The sequence below is a fragment of the Phaethon aethereus genome (assembly GCF_964289735.1).
Source record: "Phaethon aethereus genome assembly, chromosome: 5".
NCBI classification, from domain to species: domain Eukaryota; kingdom Metazoa; phylum Chordata; class Aves; order Phaethontiformes; family Phaethontidae; genus Phaethon; species Phaethon aethereus.
This window is the reverse complement of record NC_138579.1, coordinates 13,674,232-13,690,696: the sequence shown is the minus strand read 5'-3', so window position 1 is coordinate 13,690,696 and position 16,465 is coordinate 13,674,232.

The window sequence follows — 16,465 nt, the reverse complement described above, 5'->3', positions numbered from 1 at the left end:
GAAACAGAGCCACCAGGTCAGAAACATTCAGGAAGCGATAGTGAATGAGCCAATGTGGATACTGTCCTACTGTGCTCTCTGGATGTTGCCAAAGCTGATACAGCTGCATAACAGGTTGATGCTGTAGGACACAAGCACTGTGTGAACTCCCAGCATTTTCCCCATAGACTTTACAGAGGCCATCACTAGGGCTTATGACACCCGTGGTGCTACTATGAACTCTTCACTCATATGATTAGCCTATGTACTTACCCAAATGGCACGAGAAATTTTGGCTCTGGTGGCATGCTCAGGAGAAGATTAAAAGTCAAAAGCCTTCTTAACTCCTTTGAGAAGAAAACTCTGGAGTCCAGCTGCATTTTGCACAGTGTTTGCATCTTGAACAACCAGTAAAGAGAAAATTCCTGAGAAACATGGCCCTAATTGACAAAAACAAGGTATCCCACATGTAGGCTTCATCAGAGGACATAATCTTCACATGTTCTGCACAACTGAAATGAGGCTTTGGACTAAATCCTCAATACAGGAGAAGCAAAAGGTAATATATTAATTGGAAAAGATCTGCAAAGCATTCCCTTTCAACAAGAGAACTTGCTTATATGCCACATGCTGAGCAGCAAGGAAAGGAGCAACTGCACACCTCTACTAATATTGCAAAGACAAAATTTCAGATCTTGAATGCCTGGGCCATAGACAACCCATTGTAATAGCTAACATGGACGCATTTCAAGAACGTGTGGTTCAGGGACAGATATTGGTTAAGACCAGAGGGCATATCTAGGACTTAGCTTTTTTTCCTCAGCAACAATAACCTTTGAGGTAAAGAGTATAGCCTCTAAAAATGTTGATCAGGCAGTATATGGAAACAGCAGTGCTAGATATGAAAGGCATTTTTGGGGGGCCTGGTCCTCCAAATAAATATAGATTTAGGGCAGGTGCCAGACATAGAGGGGAGAAAAGAAAACTGGGGACTGTTCCTCATCAAAGAGATTATTGGATAATAGGGAAATACCAGGAGAAAAGCCTAAACTACTGCAGCTGATTCCTCTTTCCACAAGGTAAACTGTGTGTCTGTTCTTTGTGTAAGCCACAACCAATACACAATGCCTAAAATATTAAATTGTTCAAAGGAATAATGACACATTTATTTCTGGTTGCACATAATATCACCCTTAAAACTGTGCAATGTCAATGGACATTAGGAATTCAGCACTTAAATAGTGCTCAAACGAGTTCTTATCTCAATCACAAAACACCCCACTCCAGACGTTTTATCTTTCAATGTGTCCAGCTGCACATTGGTGTCCTAGGCCCTGCTCTTTGTAAACAAGGTCAAAGCAGAAACTCCCATTAATTTCAATAATGCAGGACCTAAGCCTACATGTAACACTAGCCATGAGTGTCATATTTTCAGGCAGATCTTTAGTCAAAGACCGTTTGCTTAAGGACAGTATTTCTGCAAAAATCCTGTGTTAACGTAATAAAGGGTTAAGCAGAAAGATTTTAAATAAAAATACTTATCAGTTCTTCCCACCTTTATCCCTATTCATATCATATCACCTCAAAAAATAGTGAAGTACTTAAACAGTTGCAGCTGATACAGAATGCATTTGGAATAATCATGACTTTCTATAGCTTCATCAGCAGCATGCTTTGGCTTAAACAATCAAAGGATGTCTCAAATTCCATTCATCCCTTCCTCAAATAAGTGCTTTCTACTTCGTGTGAAAAAAATCAGTAACATGCCAAAGTAGGAAATTAAAGAGTTTGGGATTTAACAAAGGATTGCGAAAAACATAAACTACATTTGATCTAACCAAAAAAGTAGAATGATCAATTAACTGAGTGTCTACATGAACTTAAAAGTTTGATGAACACTAACTGGTTTAATTACTTTGATTAAGGCTAACAGCGTATGGAGAAAATAGGAGGAAGTATGATTGGTGATAAAAATTAGTCAGGACAGTCAAATCTAAAACTTACTGCTAGAATTTGCGGAAGAATTATACCATACTGAGAAACAGGAAATAAAATTCATTAACAAAGACAGTATCTCTGTCTCTGGAATTTCCTGAACTGCAAACTGCTGGAGCTGGGGAGAATATTCTGACAAAGTAACAATACATGATTGCCCCGTTCTAATACTTTGCTTCCAACGTTTTATTTTAGCCAGTGTTGGAGACAGGAAACTGGCCTAGAGCAGCCTTTGGTCTAACCTAATATAATAATTCTGATGTTCTTCAAAAGGATAATGGATGCATACAATCAATAAAGGCGGCATAATACATATGACGAAAACATATAAAAAGATGATCTCTTAACTACTATCATAATGAGAGGTGGTCTTGGAGTCATTATGGACGATTCTTTGAAAACAGCAGTTCAATATGCAACAGGATTCAAAAAGGCAAACAACATAAACTACTAGGAAAGAGACAGAAATAATTCTGAGACAATATATAGATCATGGGAACGTGGTACGTTTAAAGCATGCAGTTCTGACACCCCATTTCAAAAAAAAAAAAAAGACCCTATAAAACTATAATTTTAGTTTCTAAAAAACTATAGCTTCTATGAAACTATAGAAAGAGTATCAAAGATAAATAGAAGATGGAACAGCTTCACAAAAGAGAAACAAAACACACCAAGATGCTTCACTTCAAAAAAAACCCCAGAAGATTGAAAGCAAAAGATGACCAATGTCAATGTTGAGATGACTAATGTCATCTTAATGTAATTAAGACAGTTAACAGAGAAGAATAATCCATCATTTCTTACTGTGCAAATAATAAGGTTCATCAAGCAAAATTCTCACATAGCAGATGAGAGGCAATATTAAGCTAGATGGACGTTTGGTCTCATTTCATGTGGCTGATCTTATATTCTAAATTACATGAAGTAAATGAAGTGAAGAACTTATATGCAAATACTCATATGGAAATAATATAAATAAGGTGGATGTACACAATTATTATAATTATTTATATCCATTTTATGGAAAGAGCTACTAAAAGTTGAAGCAGATTAGCAATTAGAGTTCAGGAAAAGACCAACCACAGTAGTTTCCTGTAAAATTCTTACACCTTCTTTTGAAAGCACAAATATATTGGCAATTTTCAGAGACGGGATACAGGACCAGATGGAATTCTTATATTCAGATGAATATAAAGTGCAAGTCTCTGAAGTTCTGATTTTTCACAATTTCTGAATAATTTTCATTTCACAGAGCCACATATTATTCCAGGCAATACATTTATGAGGTCTTGTTTATTGTTCTGTGTTGTCAATGTTTCTCAAACCTATTTCCCAGGACTATTTCTTTAAAAATGTACTACTTGTCATGTCCTACTGCCCAAGCATACCCATGTTTTATTTTTTTTTAAATTCCAAAAAGACTTAAGCACACTGAGTAAACAGATTTAATAAGCTGAACTCAATCGTGACTTCTCCAGTTACATTTTTTGGCAGAAAATGCCTTTCTGAGTTTCTATTTCAGTAAGATTCACTTAATACAACCAAAGCTGAGTAGGCTTTGATCCACAATTACAAAGTTAAGATATATGGAGAAAGAATAATGCTGGGAAAATGCTCTCTTGGCAAATAAAAGCTGGAGAAAATTAATCCTACCAATTTCCCACCTTTAATGAGTTCAAATCTTGCCATCATTAATAATACTGAAATAGTTATTAACATTTATATAAATATAATTAGAGGTGGTCTTTGGACCTGCTAGTAGGATCGGAAGCTATTGGAACTTTTATCACATGAGCAAGATCAAAACCAAAGCAGTTATATTCCGTTTTTTTCTTTTGCATTAAGCACCTTTCATAGCCCAAGCATCTGACTACCGTCTTGACTTAAAGTACTTGGCTATAACCCAAAGACAGGTTCAAATAAGGTTCTTTGATTCCACACACATGCACATATACACATTCTTTCAATCCACCCTCCTTGCATGCAGGAGTCAACAGGAGTTCAAGGCAGTATGTGCCTCAAAACAAGTTCAGCACTTTGCAGGATGTGGCCCTTTATCCTCATTTGCCCCCTTTGCACTTGATTAGTTCTCTTTTTGCCGGTTCTACTGTTAACGTTCCTCTGTAACAAAAAATACTGCCCAAAAAACACTGATGCCTACTGTCATCTTTCCTTGAAGTGCCATACATTCTATATCCCCAAGTTACTAAATGTAGTTTTTACATTCTATATCATCAATTTTAGAAACTAAGATAATTCTGAAAATTAGGACAATATCGTTTTCATTATAATTTGCAAAATTGGAAAATTCTTCAGTAAATAGTCATAATTTATATATTATATCATAATATATATAATATCTATAATTATTTATTATTTATAATTATTTATCATAATTTATATATTATATCATAATTTAGATATTATTCTACTGTAGTCTGTAAGGAGATTTATTTTAAAACATAACAGGACTGAATTCTCATGGCTTGTGATCCTAAAAAGTGGAGTAGAGATTATCCTTGTCATCCAGCTCCCCTGATTTTGTTCAGTCTGGAAAACTGTCCAAACTGAAAACTTTCTGTCTGTATCTTTAGGTTCCCATTCAACACAGCATTAGATAGATAGGGAAATAGGAACAATATATACCTAGATCTTTTTCTGACAGTCACCTAGGATGCACATCTATATCCAGGAGCCCGCAGATACCATAGTAGAATGCAATCATTTATGTACAGCAGTTCTATAGACTTAGTGGTGGTGAGGACTTGGAAAATTCATGAGTCTGCTGCACTTCATTTATGGATCATCAAATGAAGTATTAAAACTTAATGCAAATCAGCCATTAGTGCCTGAAAGTTGCATTCCTAAATGCATGTTTAGATTCCAAAATCAAAGTGACTTGAACTTTTTGGAGACAGTCAGCAATTCGATTGTTTGTGAGCCTAAAAAGGTGTTGAAGAACCACATTTTAGCACCCAAGCTTGAAAATATTATTTCAAATATTTTGGACTTTATTCTTAGAGAAAATACTGCATTTAACTATGTAAACATTTAGCTTAGTAATTTCTTTAAATTTCTGTTATGAAAATAGTAATCAATAAATTTCCCACGAAGTTTTACAGTAGTTAGGGTGGAAGATTATCCCATTGGAATATGAATTGTGGAAACAGCAGTGCAGAAGGATTTTTATTATTGGCTTGTTAATGAGAAAATTCCTAATTTCAGGGAGCCAGGTAAAAGGAAGAAAAAAATCTTCCTCCTTTTGAGAGACATTGGTTATTTAAAACTTTGACGTCTTTTTGCTTTCTACATGAGTATCATTACTTCACGTTTTTTTTTCCATGTAAATTAAATATGAATTGAGTTTTTATGTTTTTCCACAAGTCCATTAGTAGCTATGGGAAGGAAACAGTTCTCAAGACAAATAAGAGCACACCTACTGTATTTTTTGCCACTCAGGTTAACACATCCCAACTTCTTTAACAGATCTTCTGTGTAGTGTTTGACTGGTCACATCTCCTTTCCAGGCCTCTGTTTAGTCATCTATAAAACAGATATAATACTTCTTATCAGAATAATCAGATGTTTACTTTATTAATATTTGTTGAGTACTTACACATTCTGGGATTATTGGCACTAAATAAATAAAAAATACTGCAAACAACTTGCAGGCTCCTTATTTAACAAGTCTCATGAGATAGTTTATTAGCAAATAGATTCTCCGTGAGACAATGAGAATGTTGCCCCCATATTAATGTATAAATTGAACATTTTTAAAACTCCATTCTTAGAATTATCTTTCTTTTTTTTTTTTAAACTTGGCACTACAACTTGCTTAGCAGCAGCCCCCACTATTGGTGTTTGCACTATAACCTATATGTACTGTTTCATTAGTATTAACGCATCAGTAAGTCAGGATGGTTTTTTATATTAGTAAGATTTAACATACTCCACAGATCATTCCTTCCAATAAATCAGAGATAGGAATCCTAAAAATGCTGAGCACTCTATCCTCAGATTTTATATTGTTGCACTACTGCTAATCTGAAAACATGCAACCAATCCACCTTACTACAAATGTACTTTCTTCTTGTGACATGAAATAAATTTTTGTGTTTCACTGACATCAGTAAGGAATTCAAGCAATGAAGAGGCAATTGAGGGAAAAAAAACCCCTATGCATTTACATAATCTTCAAATTATATTAAACTGATTAAAACAAATGAATAAAAATTTTAAGCAGTGAAAGAAATATTAAGGGAAGTTAAAATATCAACATTCACAGAAAGAAAAGTGGATGTTGTAACTAATAGTTTAAAAAGCACCTGATTCTTCATTTGCTGGCTGGTTGTATGTACTCAAAATTCACAAAGATAGCAAAACAAGGAATGAAAGGGTAAAGAAAGCACAGTAAGGATCAGATCTTGGACTCCTGATTCAGGTGTTTTTCTTCTGCTGAAAAAACTGAATGGAACAGACATTTTATTAAACATCTCCTTTAATAAGTCAGCTACTCTAAGACACTTTTGGGGTCACACTTTGTCGTCCAGCCTGTTCTCACTACATTGCGTGAACATCAAAAAAAGACTGGATATCTCTCTTTAGATAGAATTCTCTGATCACAAAAATCACTCCCAGCTGGCAGGAATCCAGTATAAGCAATTCCTAGAGCCTAAGTTAGTACCTAGATGGTCTCTAAGGTCACTTCCAACCCAAACCGTTCTATGATTCTATGAACTGGGAAGCAAGCACGGGCAAAATTCCAGCTGGTGGACTGCCTCATGTGGATCATAACTAGGGTAAGGAGTTTGAGTGGTACCTTTTTGTAATGCTGCAAAGGCTGATATAAAAGTGAATTTAGAATCTGAATCTCCCTGCTGGTCCTTTTTTTAGCTTTGTCACAAAAACCAGTCTGTTATCATTAGGTGTCGTGAATCATCATTCAGTAGTTTTATCATACAATACTTACACAGGCAGTGCTTACAAATAAATTTGGTTATTTACAATAGTAAAGCCCAGATGCCTAAAATCCTCCCCTTGGTCCCTACCCAGGCATCCCCTACTAGAAAACATTGCTGATTGATGATTCTAATGGGGTTTTTTGTACAACTCTTACATGCATTATTAAACACAAATAAATGGTGCTGTTTCTATAAGTAACAGGAGGACTGTTATACAAATCTCAGTAATTTTTTAGAATTATTTGATAAATGTATTAATGCTAATGAAAATTCTGCTTGTGCAAGGATGACCACATCAGGGACTAGTCAGGAATATGGAAAAAGCACAGTACTGTGACTAATATTGTTAATGCCTCTTTACACAAGATTACAGAGTCACATTCTCAAATCCTGAGGGGAATTTGGCTTAGTAGCTCACCCTCTTTGATACTTTTAAAGAACAGAATGTAAGGTGCTAAAAACATTTATTTGGCAAGAAAACAGTCTGAGACCCTTTTGAGGGTAAAATAATTTCACAGTAGGTGGGTCCAGGCCTAGGAAAAAGTTGGGGAGGTAACAAAAAAACTGAAGAGTGTTATGATTAACAGACAGAATGACATTACAGAGTCATGTTCTTCATTCCTCAAAAGAAACGTGATCACTAACAAACTCACTGCATGACATGTTTCTCAAAGTATCTACTTAATTTATTTCTTTTGAGTAGCAAATTACTTAGAAAAGTGGTATTATGAACAACAGACATTTAATGAAAGAATGGTTAGACTGTAGAATCCTGTGGAGTTTTTTTTAATCTAGTAAAAAATTATTAGTAGCAATGAGTTTCGTTCAGAACCTAATTAAATAAACAAACACACACCTCCCAAATAATAAGATCAGTACTTAAATAAGTATTTTTGAAAGTACAACATTTGACTAATGTTACTAATTCCTCTACACGCAAATTTGTATTCTCAAACTGTAAAGAATTTAGAATTTAATGATAATTTTTTAAAGATATGGCAATGAAGAATAGGTATTCTGTCCTGAAGAGAACAGGGACTGAGATAATTACTTAGAAAGTTTAAGAATTAATATTAGCTTAGACTATTATAACACTAAAGCACTATTTGGTTTAGGCAAAATGCTTATTATTCTGAAAGCACCTTGTCCTGTCATACAGTCAGCAGTAATTTTTGTAGGACTGTTTCGCAGGAGAGAGCTGCTCAAATACAGAAAAAGGCACTCCCTAGAAAAGCTATGTGATTCCTCTGTCTGGTAGTACTTTTGTTACACAGTATTTTAACCAAAACATCTATAACTCTTTCTTAATTTACGGGGGTGTTTTTATTTCACATATGTTTGATTTGTTAACTTATTAAAATATAAAAACAGGATCTCCCGTCCCAAACCAACCTACTGATCACTTTAGTACCATGTCCTTCCAGCCGTGGTCGGCAACTTCTGTTTCAGAGAAAGCCAGTAAGAAAATATGCACCTAGAAATTGTGTCATTTACAACTTGAAGAAACAGATCCCTCCTCACCTCTAAAGGTTCTCCGTTTGAAAGATGAGGTGTGAAATTTAATGTCAAATGGCTCCCAAAGCCAGATTATGAATTATTCTCCTTTTTCACAATGGTGAGTACTTATTCTCTTACATAGTCCCAATTCAGTGAATAGGACTACCATTTTTTTAAGTGGCCATGTTCTGGCCTTCTGTTCTACTTGGTAACAAACTAGTAGTTTTGTCATTTCATACTACTGACAATATGCAATATTGTTAAAAAAAAATGAGAAATAGGGACATAGCTTCTTTTTGAATATCACCAGTCAAATTCCCTTTTCCTCATATAAGATTTGAAATCTCTTCATCAGAATATACCAGCATGCACACTATGTCTGTGTGGAATCAAAGGAGGACCTATCGCTTTCACAAGCCAAATTCTGATTTATACTGTATCTAGGGACATTTCTTTAAAAGAGTGCAAAGTGAAAAAATTATGTGGTATATTTTCATTGCAAACTACATGGTATACACTGAAAACAGTTTAATTTTAAAAAATTACAGCAAATGAATTGATATGAAATATATACCATCATATAAAATACAGTATTTAGTTACAAAATTTCTTCTCTCTAGCTTTTCTTAGTAAACACATTTTTTTCTGACTTCATATTATGGGAAATCACAAGACTCTTATTCTAGAAAAATTAATCAGTTGACAAAGAGTCTAACTTGGCAGAGGATTCTGCTCTCTGTAGTTCTACATTATAAAGGCTATTTTACAGTTACACTTCATTGTACTTTACTTTTTAAATTATTTAAGGCTCTTATGCATTCTGTTCAATTCAAATCAATTCTCAGCACATGCTTGTATGATCTGTCTATTCAATTTATATTAAAAAGTAATTCTTAATATTTTCCAGGTATTTAGCTCAGGCAGTAATACATGTAAGAGCAAGTTGATACTGAAAGTTTTGCGTCAAATCTAACATGACAGTAACTGAAATCAGGGAAGACAGATTTTCAGATTTGTTGTCATAGCTCTGCCACATACTGTTGGTCTGCTTTCTCTAACTTGAGATGTCAGGGCCCTTTCTTAAGACCGATTGCTTCCAGATGTACGGGACAGTGTCAGCGGAGACATCCTTCCCAGTGCCATAACTGAAATTGTAATGAAAAAGCAGCCTCCGTAAATCAAAGTCAATCTCTTAAATGTATTTGTTTCTTCTGTCCTCTGTTACATATGGAATTTTTCTTTCTTATGTTTTCAGTCAACCACCAGAAAAACAGAGACATTTTGCCTGTGCAATTTCTTAGTCAAAGTGATAGGACAGTTTGCTGCCTTATTCAGGGCAAGACAATATGCTTATTCACACTGAAGAACACCTGCCCTAATGCACTGAATTCAGTGAAGCCATTTGCAAAGTGACGTTCGCCAAGTGAAAGATCTAATGCTCTAATCATTGCATACAGCGTGCCGTTATACTGTAACAGGGGCTGCTTCATGCAGTTATTCATGGAAATAGAGTATGACTCTGCTGGATCCCGAGTTCACATTCTCCAGATCATTAGTATGCAACTACTATCTGCACGTGACATTATAGCTCTTCAGTGACCTGTGAGAAATACATTTGATTATTTTATTTCCTGTACTTCTTCACAGATTTCTATTAGAAGAGAACATTCTGCCATTATTGTACTCTTTTTATGCATATCAGCAGGCAGCCCAAATACTAAATGAGTACATAAATGAACCGTGTTGTAGGTCAGCAGAGAAGGACATTATCCAAGGAGCTCTGGCTATTCTTCCTGTCTTATTTGTCCTGCTAATTCAGTTGTGCAGAGTTAGCAGTCAGGCCCCATTTGAAAATACGATAATAGAGAAGAAGGTCTGTGTTTATTACAGAGCTGTTCTAATGTGTATTCTACACTTCAGTGAAACACTGAGAAAAATACAGTACCGGAATCCTGAACAATAAACCATTAGATTACAATGCTTCATAGACAAATATAATGTTTTCAAATGTTTCAGAATAGTTCTTAAATTCCTATATTTGTATTTAAGGCAACATTCTTGCAATTATGAACATGTGAAACCGCAAATTATAATTAATATTTGTGTTACTGTACTGCTTATTACATAAACACAGTATTTCTCTGAAGCAAAGTTAAAAAGGCAAATTCAAAATTAAAAAGGCAGAAAATTTTGCCTTCTGATTCCAAGGCAAAATACATTCGAAGAAAACATAACCTATTCCACAAAATTCTGACAGTCATGAAGTGAGTATGCTTTTTCCAGTGACATAATATCACATTAATTTGGTTTTTGTCAACAGGAATTCTAAAACACATAATAACCCATATAACACTAAACCCCATCTTCTTCTGCCCTTAAGTTATTAGTTGTAGATACACAGAATGTAGAAACACAGAATTCAAGAGAATCGGGCAAGTGGAAGTAGAAGCAGGAGACAGATTCACCTGGTGGTGCTGGCTGATTGACGAGAATGTGGGGCTAAGATCAACATTTTTTCACTCTTTCTACATCACAGGCTTATTTTAACATAGCTTAAGAGATAAAGAGCATTCTTTTGATCACCTGTGATGTAGGTCCTGTCTTCATGCAAACAGATTGCAGCCTGTCACTAACATACAGTTCCCTTTGACAGATCCTCACAAGCATTTCCCCCAGGGCATCTGGGCATTATTCTTCCCTGACATTAGTTTTCGTTTCCATATTTATCTGCAGAACACACACAGAGGAGGCAGAAATTCTGAGACTTCTCTGTATTTCCCATTGACAATGCTCAACTTTCAGAGAACCAGAGGAAAAAGGACAATTCAATCTTCATTGACCATTCAAACATTGGTAACAAACACTACCAACAAAATTACGGATTGTTTTTTTCCATAGTTAGCCAATCTGCAATGTAAACTTCTGGCTATATCTTCGGGGGACTGGACACACACAGTGCTATAATCTGCCATTATATACTATTTTGTCACTAGCACTGTGAACTGAAATTAAACTGGTGAATCAGAAGCAAAAGGCTCCATAACTCACCACAAGCCCCTGAATAACATCTTCCAAGAGTAATAATATCTGAACACTTCACACGACATTTTAAAAATAACACTGTTCATTGCATAGTTACATCTGACCCTTAGTGGGGCACTACTTATACTACTAACAGTTTTTAGTGACACTTTAAAAATAGTTGTTGTCTCATTCAAGAGAATTCTTTCTTGACTATTCTTCTGTGGCTACAACTATGTTGTTGCAGATTTTATGTTTTCACATTGCAATTTATACCATTACCACTGCAGTTTATACCATTATAGCAAACACTGCTCAAGAGGATTGTGGAACAAAGACATGACAATGACTTCTCTCTGTGCACATGAACTGTCCAGATCAAGTATCTCCTTTGGTCCAAGCACAGACCTCCAAGAAAAAAAATGTAATGCAAACATTTCACAATATAAATTGAATGCTAGGAAAAAGCATTTTTATGTTTTTACGTTTGCTTTTGGTTTTTAAGGACAACTCACATGAAAATTAAGAAAATATTTACCTTGAATTCTTTGCACAGATATCAGAAAAACAACTTGGCAATATAGGAACAAATACATTTGTGAATTAAAGTAAGTTTCTAAAGTACAACTAGCTTGCATGAATTCTATAATACATATCAATGTCAATATAACCTCTTTAGTATCCACTGGTTATATTTTATGATGCATTAAGTGGTAACATTTAAAAGGTACAATCCCATCTCCCAAAACTTGTTTGATAACTGTCTCGGTATGGAGAAGGGAAATGAAAGCATTGTCAAGCCAGCTATGTGGTCCTGTAACTGGACCTGGTACTCAAGTGAGCTGGCTGTTAGGCCAAATGGTCTTTGAAAGTAAAATGAGAACAATAAAAACATCAACACGTTAATCCCCATCTGTTCTGCTCATCACTTGCAAAAATCACTCCATATGAAAAGCTAGAGATATGTCTTTAACTGGGTCTTTCATGTTCCTTGCTTCCACTTTGCCTTGGATTTATATGGGGCATACAGGAATGGGAAGCATCATAACCTCTTTATTTCTAAAATATGTTATGAAATATTTAGATAAAATTTCTTCAAAATGTGTCAGAATATTAAAAAGAACCCAAACACACAAAAAAAACCCAAAAAGATGACTCTCATAAGATTTTTTACATATATAGATAAATTTCCAAACTTCCAGAGCAGGAACATTTTTAGAGGATGAGTGAGAAATCATTTAATTTTTGTAACATATTCTCACAGTAGGAAAACACACTTTCAGTCTAGAAAAAAAAATCTCTGAGTTTATTCTCCTACACAAAATTTTGCCTTTCCTTATTTTCCCTTAAACTATACACTGGATTTTTGAAATTTCAGACGGAAAAAAAGAAATTAAGGATATTTTATGTGATGGTGGATACCAGTGTCTAGAAACACTCTCACCACGAGACTTAGATTTTAATGCCAGAATTCAAGAGTAGACTAAAAAACAACTAGTGATGCTATCGTGTTAAACGACATACCTGTGGAAAAGCTACTACAGCAGAATACAACTACAGAAGTTTGATGGTCTGGAAAATTACAAGAAATCATATATATGCTCCATTTTATAGTCACATAAAAATATACATAGTGCTGTTGATGCTGGTAGTTGAAGCATATATTATCATCACGTTGTATGTAGCATTTCGTTAATTATTCCTTGCGATGTTATGTAAAACAAAACTTCTGAATTTATAAATAATGACGTGACCAGCACACCATCTTTTCAACGCACATAAACCAGTTCAGACCGATGTAGATCGAGACTTGTGTTAACACATCCTGCCACTAGAGGACAGTGTTGCCATATTACTATGCACCCACATTAAGTATATGAAATTACTGTAAAGTTCAAGTTGCTTGTTTTCTAAAGCCAGCAAAAAAAAGAAAGGGAAAGAAAATTTATATTTCAATTAAGGATTTTTTTGCCTGACAAACCCTGAAGCCTTTTTTTTTAATAAAAATTAGAGAGAAAAATCACATGGCATAATGGCTTAATTAGTTGGTATTTAGTAACAATATTTTATATGCTATTTGTTTTCAAGTAAGTGAAATTAATTTACCTCAGGCTGAATGTGCTACCTGGGAATCTCTTGGAAGGAGACAGCCCTTGTGCAGTGGTCTGACATACAGCAGATAACTGAATTTTACTGTACTGCTGCTGGAAACACATGATCTATTTCCAAGACGCCTGTGAAATGTGATGCAGATCACGGCAAACTCAGTTGGTCTACCTACTCGCTGCCACATCTCTACTCTTGTGTCCTGCGTTCTCCCTTGCTCTGCACTGATCATTTCAGCACATGCTTAAGTAAGTTTTCTGCCATTTTAGCTCTCTAAACTGACTCACGATGATCAAGCAGGTAGCGCCCAGCACAGACGAAGCGCAGGGATATGCTACCCGGGCAATGTGTGGCACCAAAGCTACTTCAAATTAAACTGCTTTGTAAACAGAATCTAGAAAAAGTGCTTCTCCACTTTAAAATCCATACATTTCTGTTGTAGCTAATATAGTAATCAGATGGAAATAATTAAATTTGTATTGAGTTTAAAAATTAATCACAGAGATATTGACTCCAAAGCAGGTATAGATCCTTTTGACAGGTGTCATATAAAATAAAAAAGGGCTCTTGAATAAGCCTACCTCACCAGAAGGTTCAACATACATCTGGATGAAATGCCTATGGGATTCTGCCCTATTCAAAGTGTCTTTGTTTTCATTATTTTAGAATGTTCTCACTTCATTGTAGTATTAAAATAATTTCATGTTTGATGAAAAGTGAGGCTATTGGTGAGAGTTACAGGTATCAGACTTGAAAACTGACTGAGGGTCTACTGAGCACTAGGAACCAGACCAGGCCAAGCTCCAGTATACTCACAGCAGTAACAGGCAGTAGGAAACTTAGTCCTGTAATACATTGCTTACACCTTCACTTGGGTAAAACAGAGATAAATTAGCTGCAGACTTCAATTAAGACATGCAGACAGAAGAAAAACTTGCGCAAGTTTGATGAGTATGCTGTATCACATAAAAAGCTATAGTAAATTGCTGTCGTCAGGAGTAAGAAAGGAAAGGAGGAGAAACTGTCCCAGTCATCCCTCGCAGCTCTGCCTGATGCAGTACAGCTGTAAGTTTCTCGATGTTCAGAATAAGAATTCTAATTTCTGGAGAAAAACAAAACCTAAATTTAGTCTGGTGATAATGTGGACATTTTTCTTCAACAGAAGGACAGAACATATTTTACACACTTGTTTTCAGCAACTGAAATCTACAGCGGAACACGGTCAACACATTTAGACCTGTGCTTGACACACCGAACATTACACTATTCAGAACTAGAGAGCGTTTTTCCTTACTGTCTATTATGTGTTCACAATACATGTTTATATTACTAACATCACAATACTTAAATTAATGTGTGTATTTACTCAGTTATTTTGTATTGCTTTAATTTAAAAAGTCAATAGGTTTAGCAATTGTTAGTTTTTATAGAAGAGCTCCATCCAGAGAAGAAAACCAACAGTAAGAGTGGCTTAGAAAATGAGACCTACAAGACAGGTGAAGAATCTGAAAGAGTGCAGGACTTGATAATTCTCTTGATACATGAAAGGTAGTTATAAAAAGATTATTATCTACTGCTTAATATAACCACTGGAAGGAGGACTGGAAGAAGCACAGGAAATACTAATTAAATCTTACACTGAGAAGAATTAGAACATACATTATGATAATTCCGCAGTGGATGGGAAGCCAAGCAAAACAGCCACTAAGGCAGCTGGTAAAACCTTCTTTACCAAAGGTAAAGATTACCAAAAATTTAAATGTGCTTGTCATGGATGATTTAGGAAAAAAAAATGACAAAAGCAATAGGTTATCCTGGATTTTCTCTTCATGCATATTCCATCTTTCCTACATATTTATAATTCTTCTCTGATCCTAAACTGTTGTGAGACAAAAATCTCTGCTCATTTAGAATCTTACTAAAATCAATATAAACTATGAAAATGGTATCGCATCAGACTGGTCCACTCGTGTTATTAGTAATAGTAATATGACATTTTTAGGAAAAGAGATTTGAACTAGGTATCTACAAAAGCTATTAATAATCAAGAAAAAAAATCTGTCACCTTTCTTAGATTTTTTTCCTTTAGTTATAAACACAAACATTTAGCACACTTGCTGAACGTCTTTGTGCAAAAATCACCATGTAAATAATTCTCTTATGTCTTCTTAGCTATCAGTTTCTTACAGAAGGATGAATACTAGAACAGAAAAAAGGCTTGATGCTGGTTCTGGTCCTGAAGGTCAAAAAAAATGAGCAGTCAGCCCAGCAGGGCGACCAGTCTGCAGAAAATCCTTAGAGATTCTGTAATTCATGCTGTCAGTTACCTATCAGGAATTGGTTACCATAGCTATAGCTCCTCGGTCACTGTGTACAGCAGTAATACAATCTTGAAGCCACAAAGGCATGAAAACTGCAGAGATCTGTACCAGAGATAAACAGCCAAGCCTCTGGGTGTTTTGGCCAGTGACAGTACCTGATATATATTTTTAAAAAATTTAAAATCATAGATTAAAAAGAACTTTTATTTTGCAAATGTTTTGGATCAAGGACTACACCTGCATGCCATTTTCTCCAAGGCACATAATTACTTTCCCAGGGTATACAAACTGCCCATTCTAAGGAAAAAAGAAAAGATAAATACTAGAAAAGAGCAAGATTTTCAGAGACATTAAGAAGTTAACAGCTAATACTGTCTTGTTTTGGCTGCAGGCTTTAATTCTGACAACTTTTCAGATCATATTGTTCAGCAATTTAAAAACAAAACAACTCTCCCAAATGATAAGACTATAAATTATGGGTTTGACTGGCTTAAGTTCTAATGCAACAATTTTATTGTGTCTAGTGGAACTGTTAATTAAAAATGTCAAAACACTGTCCAAACCAAACAAAATTCTCCAGATATT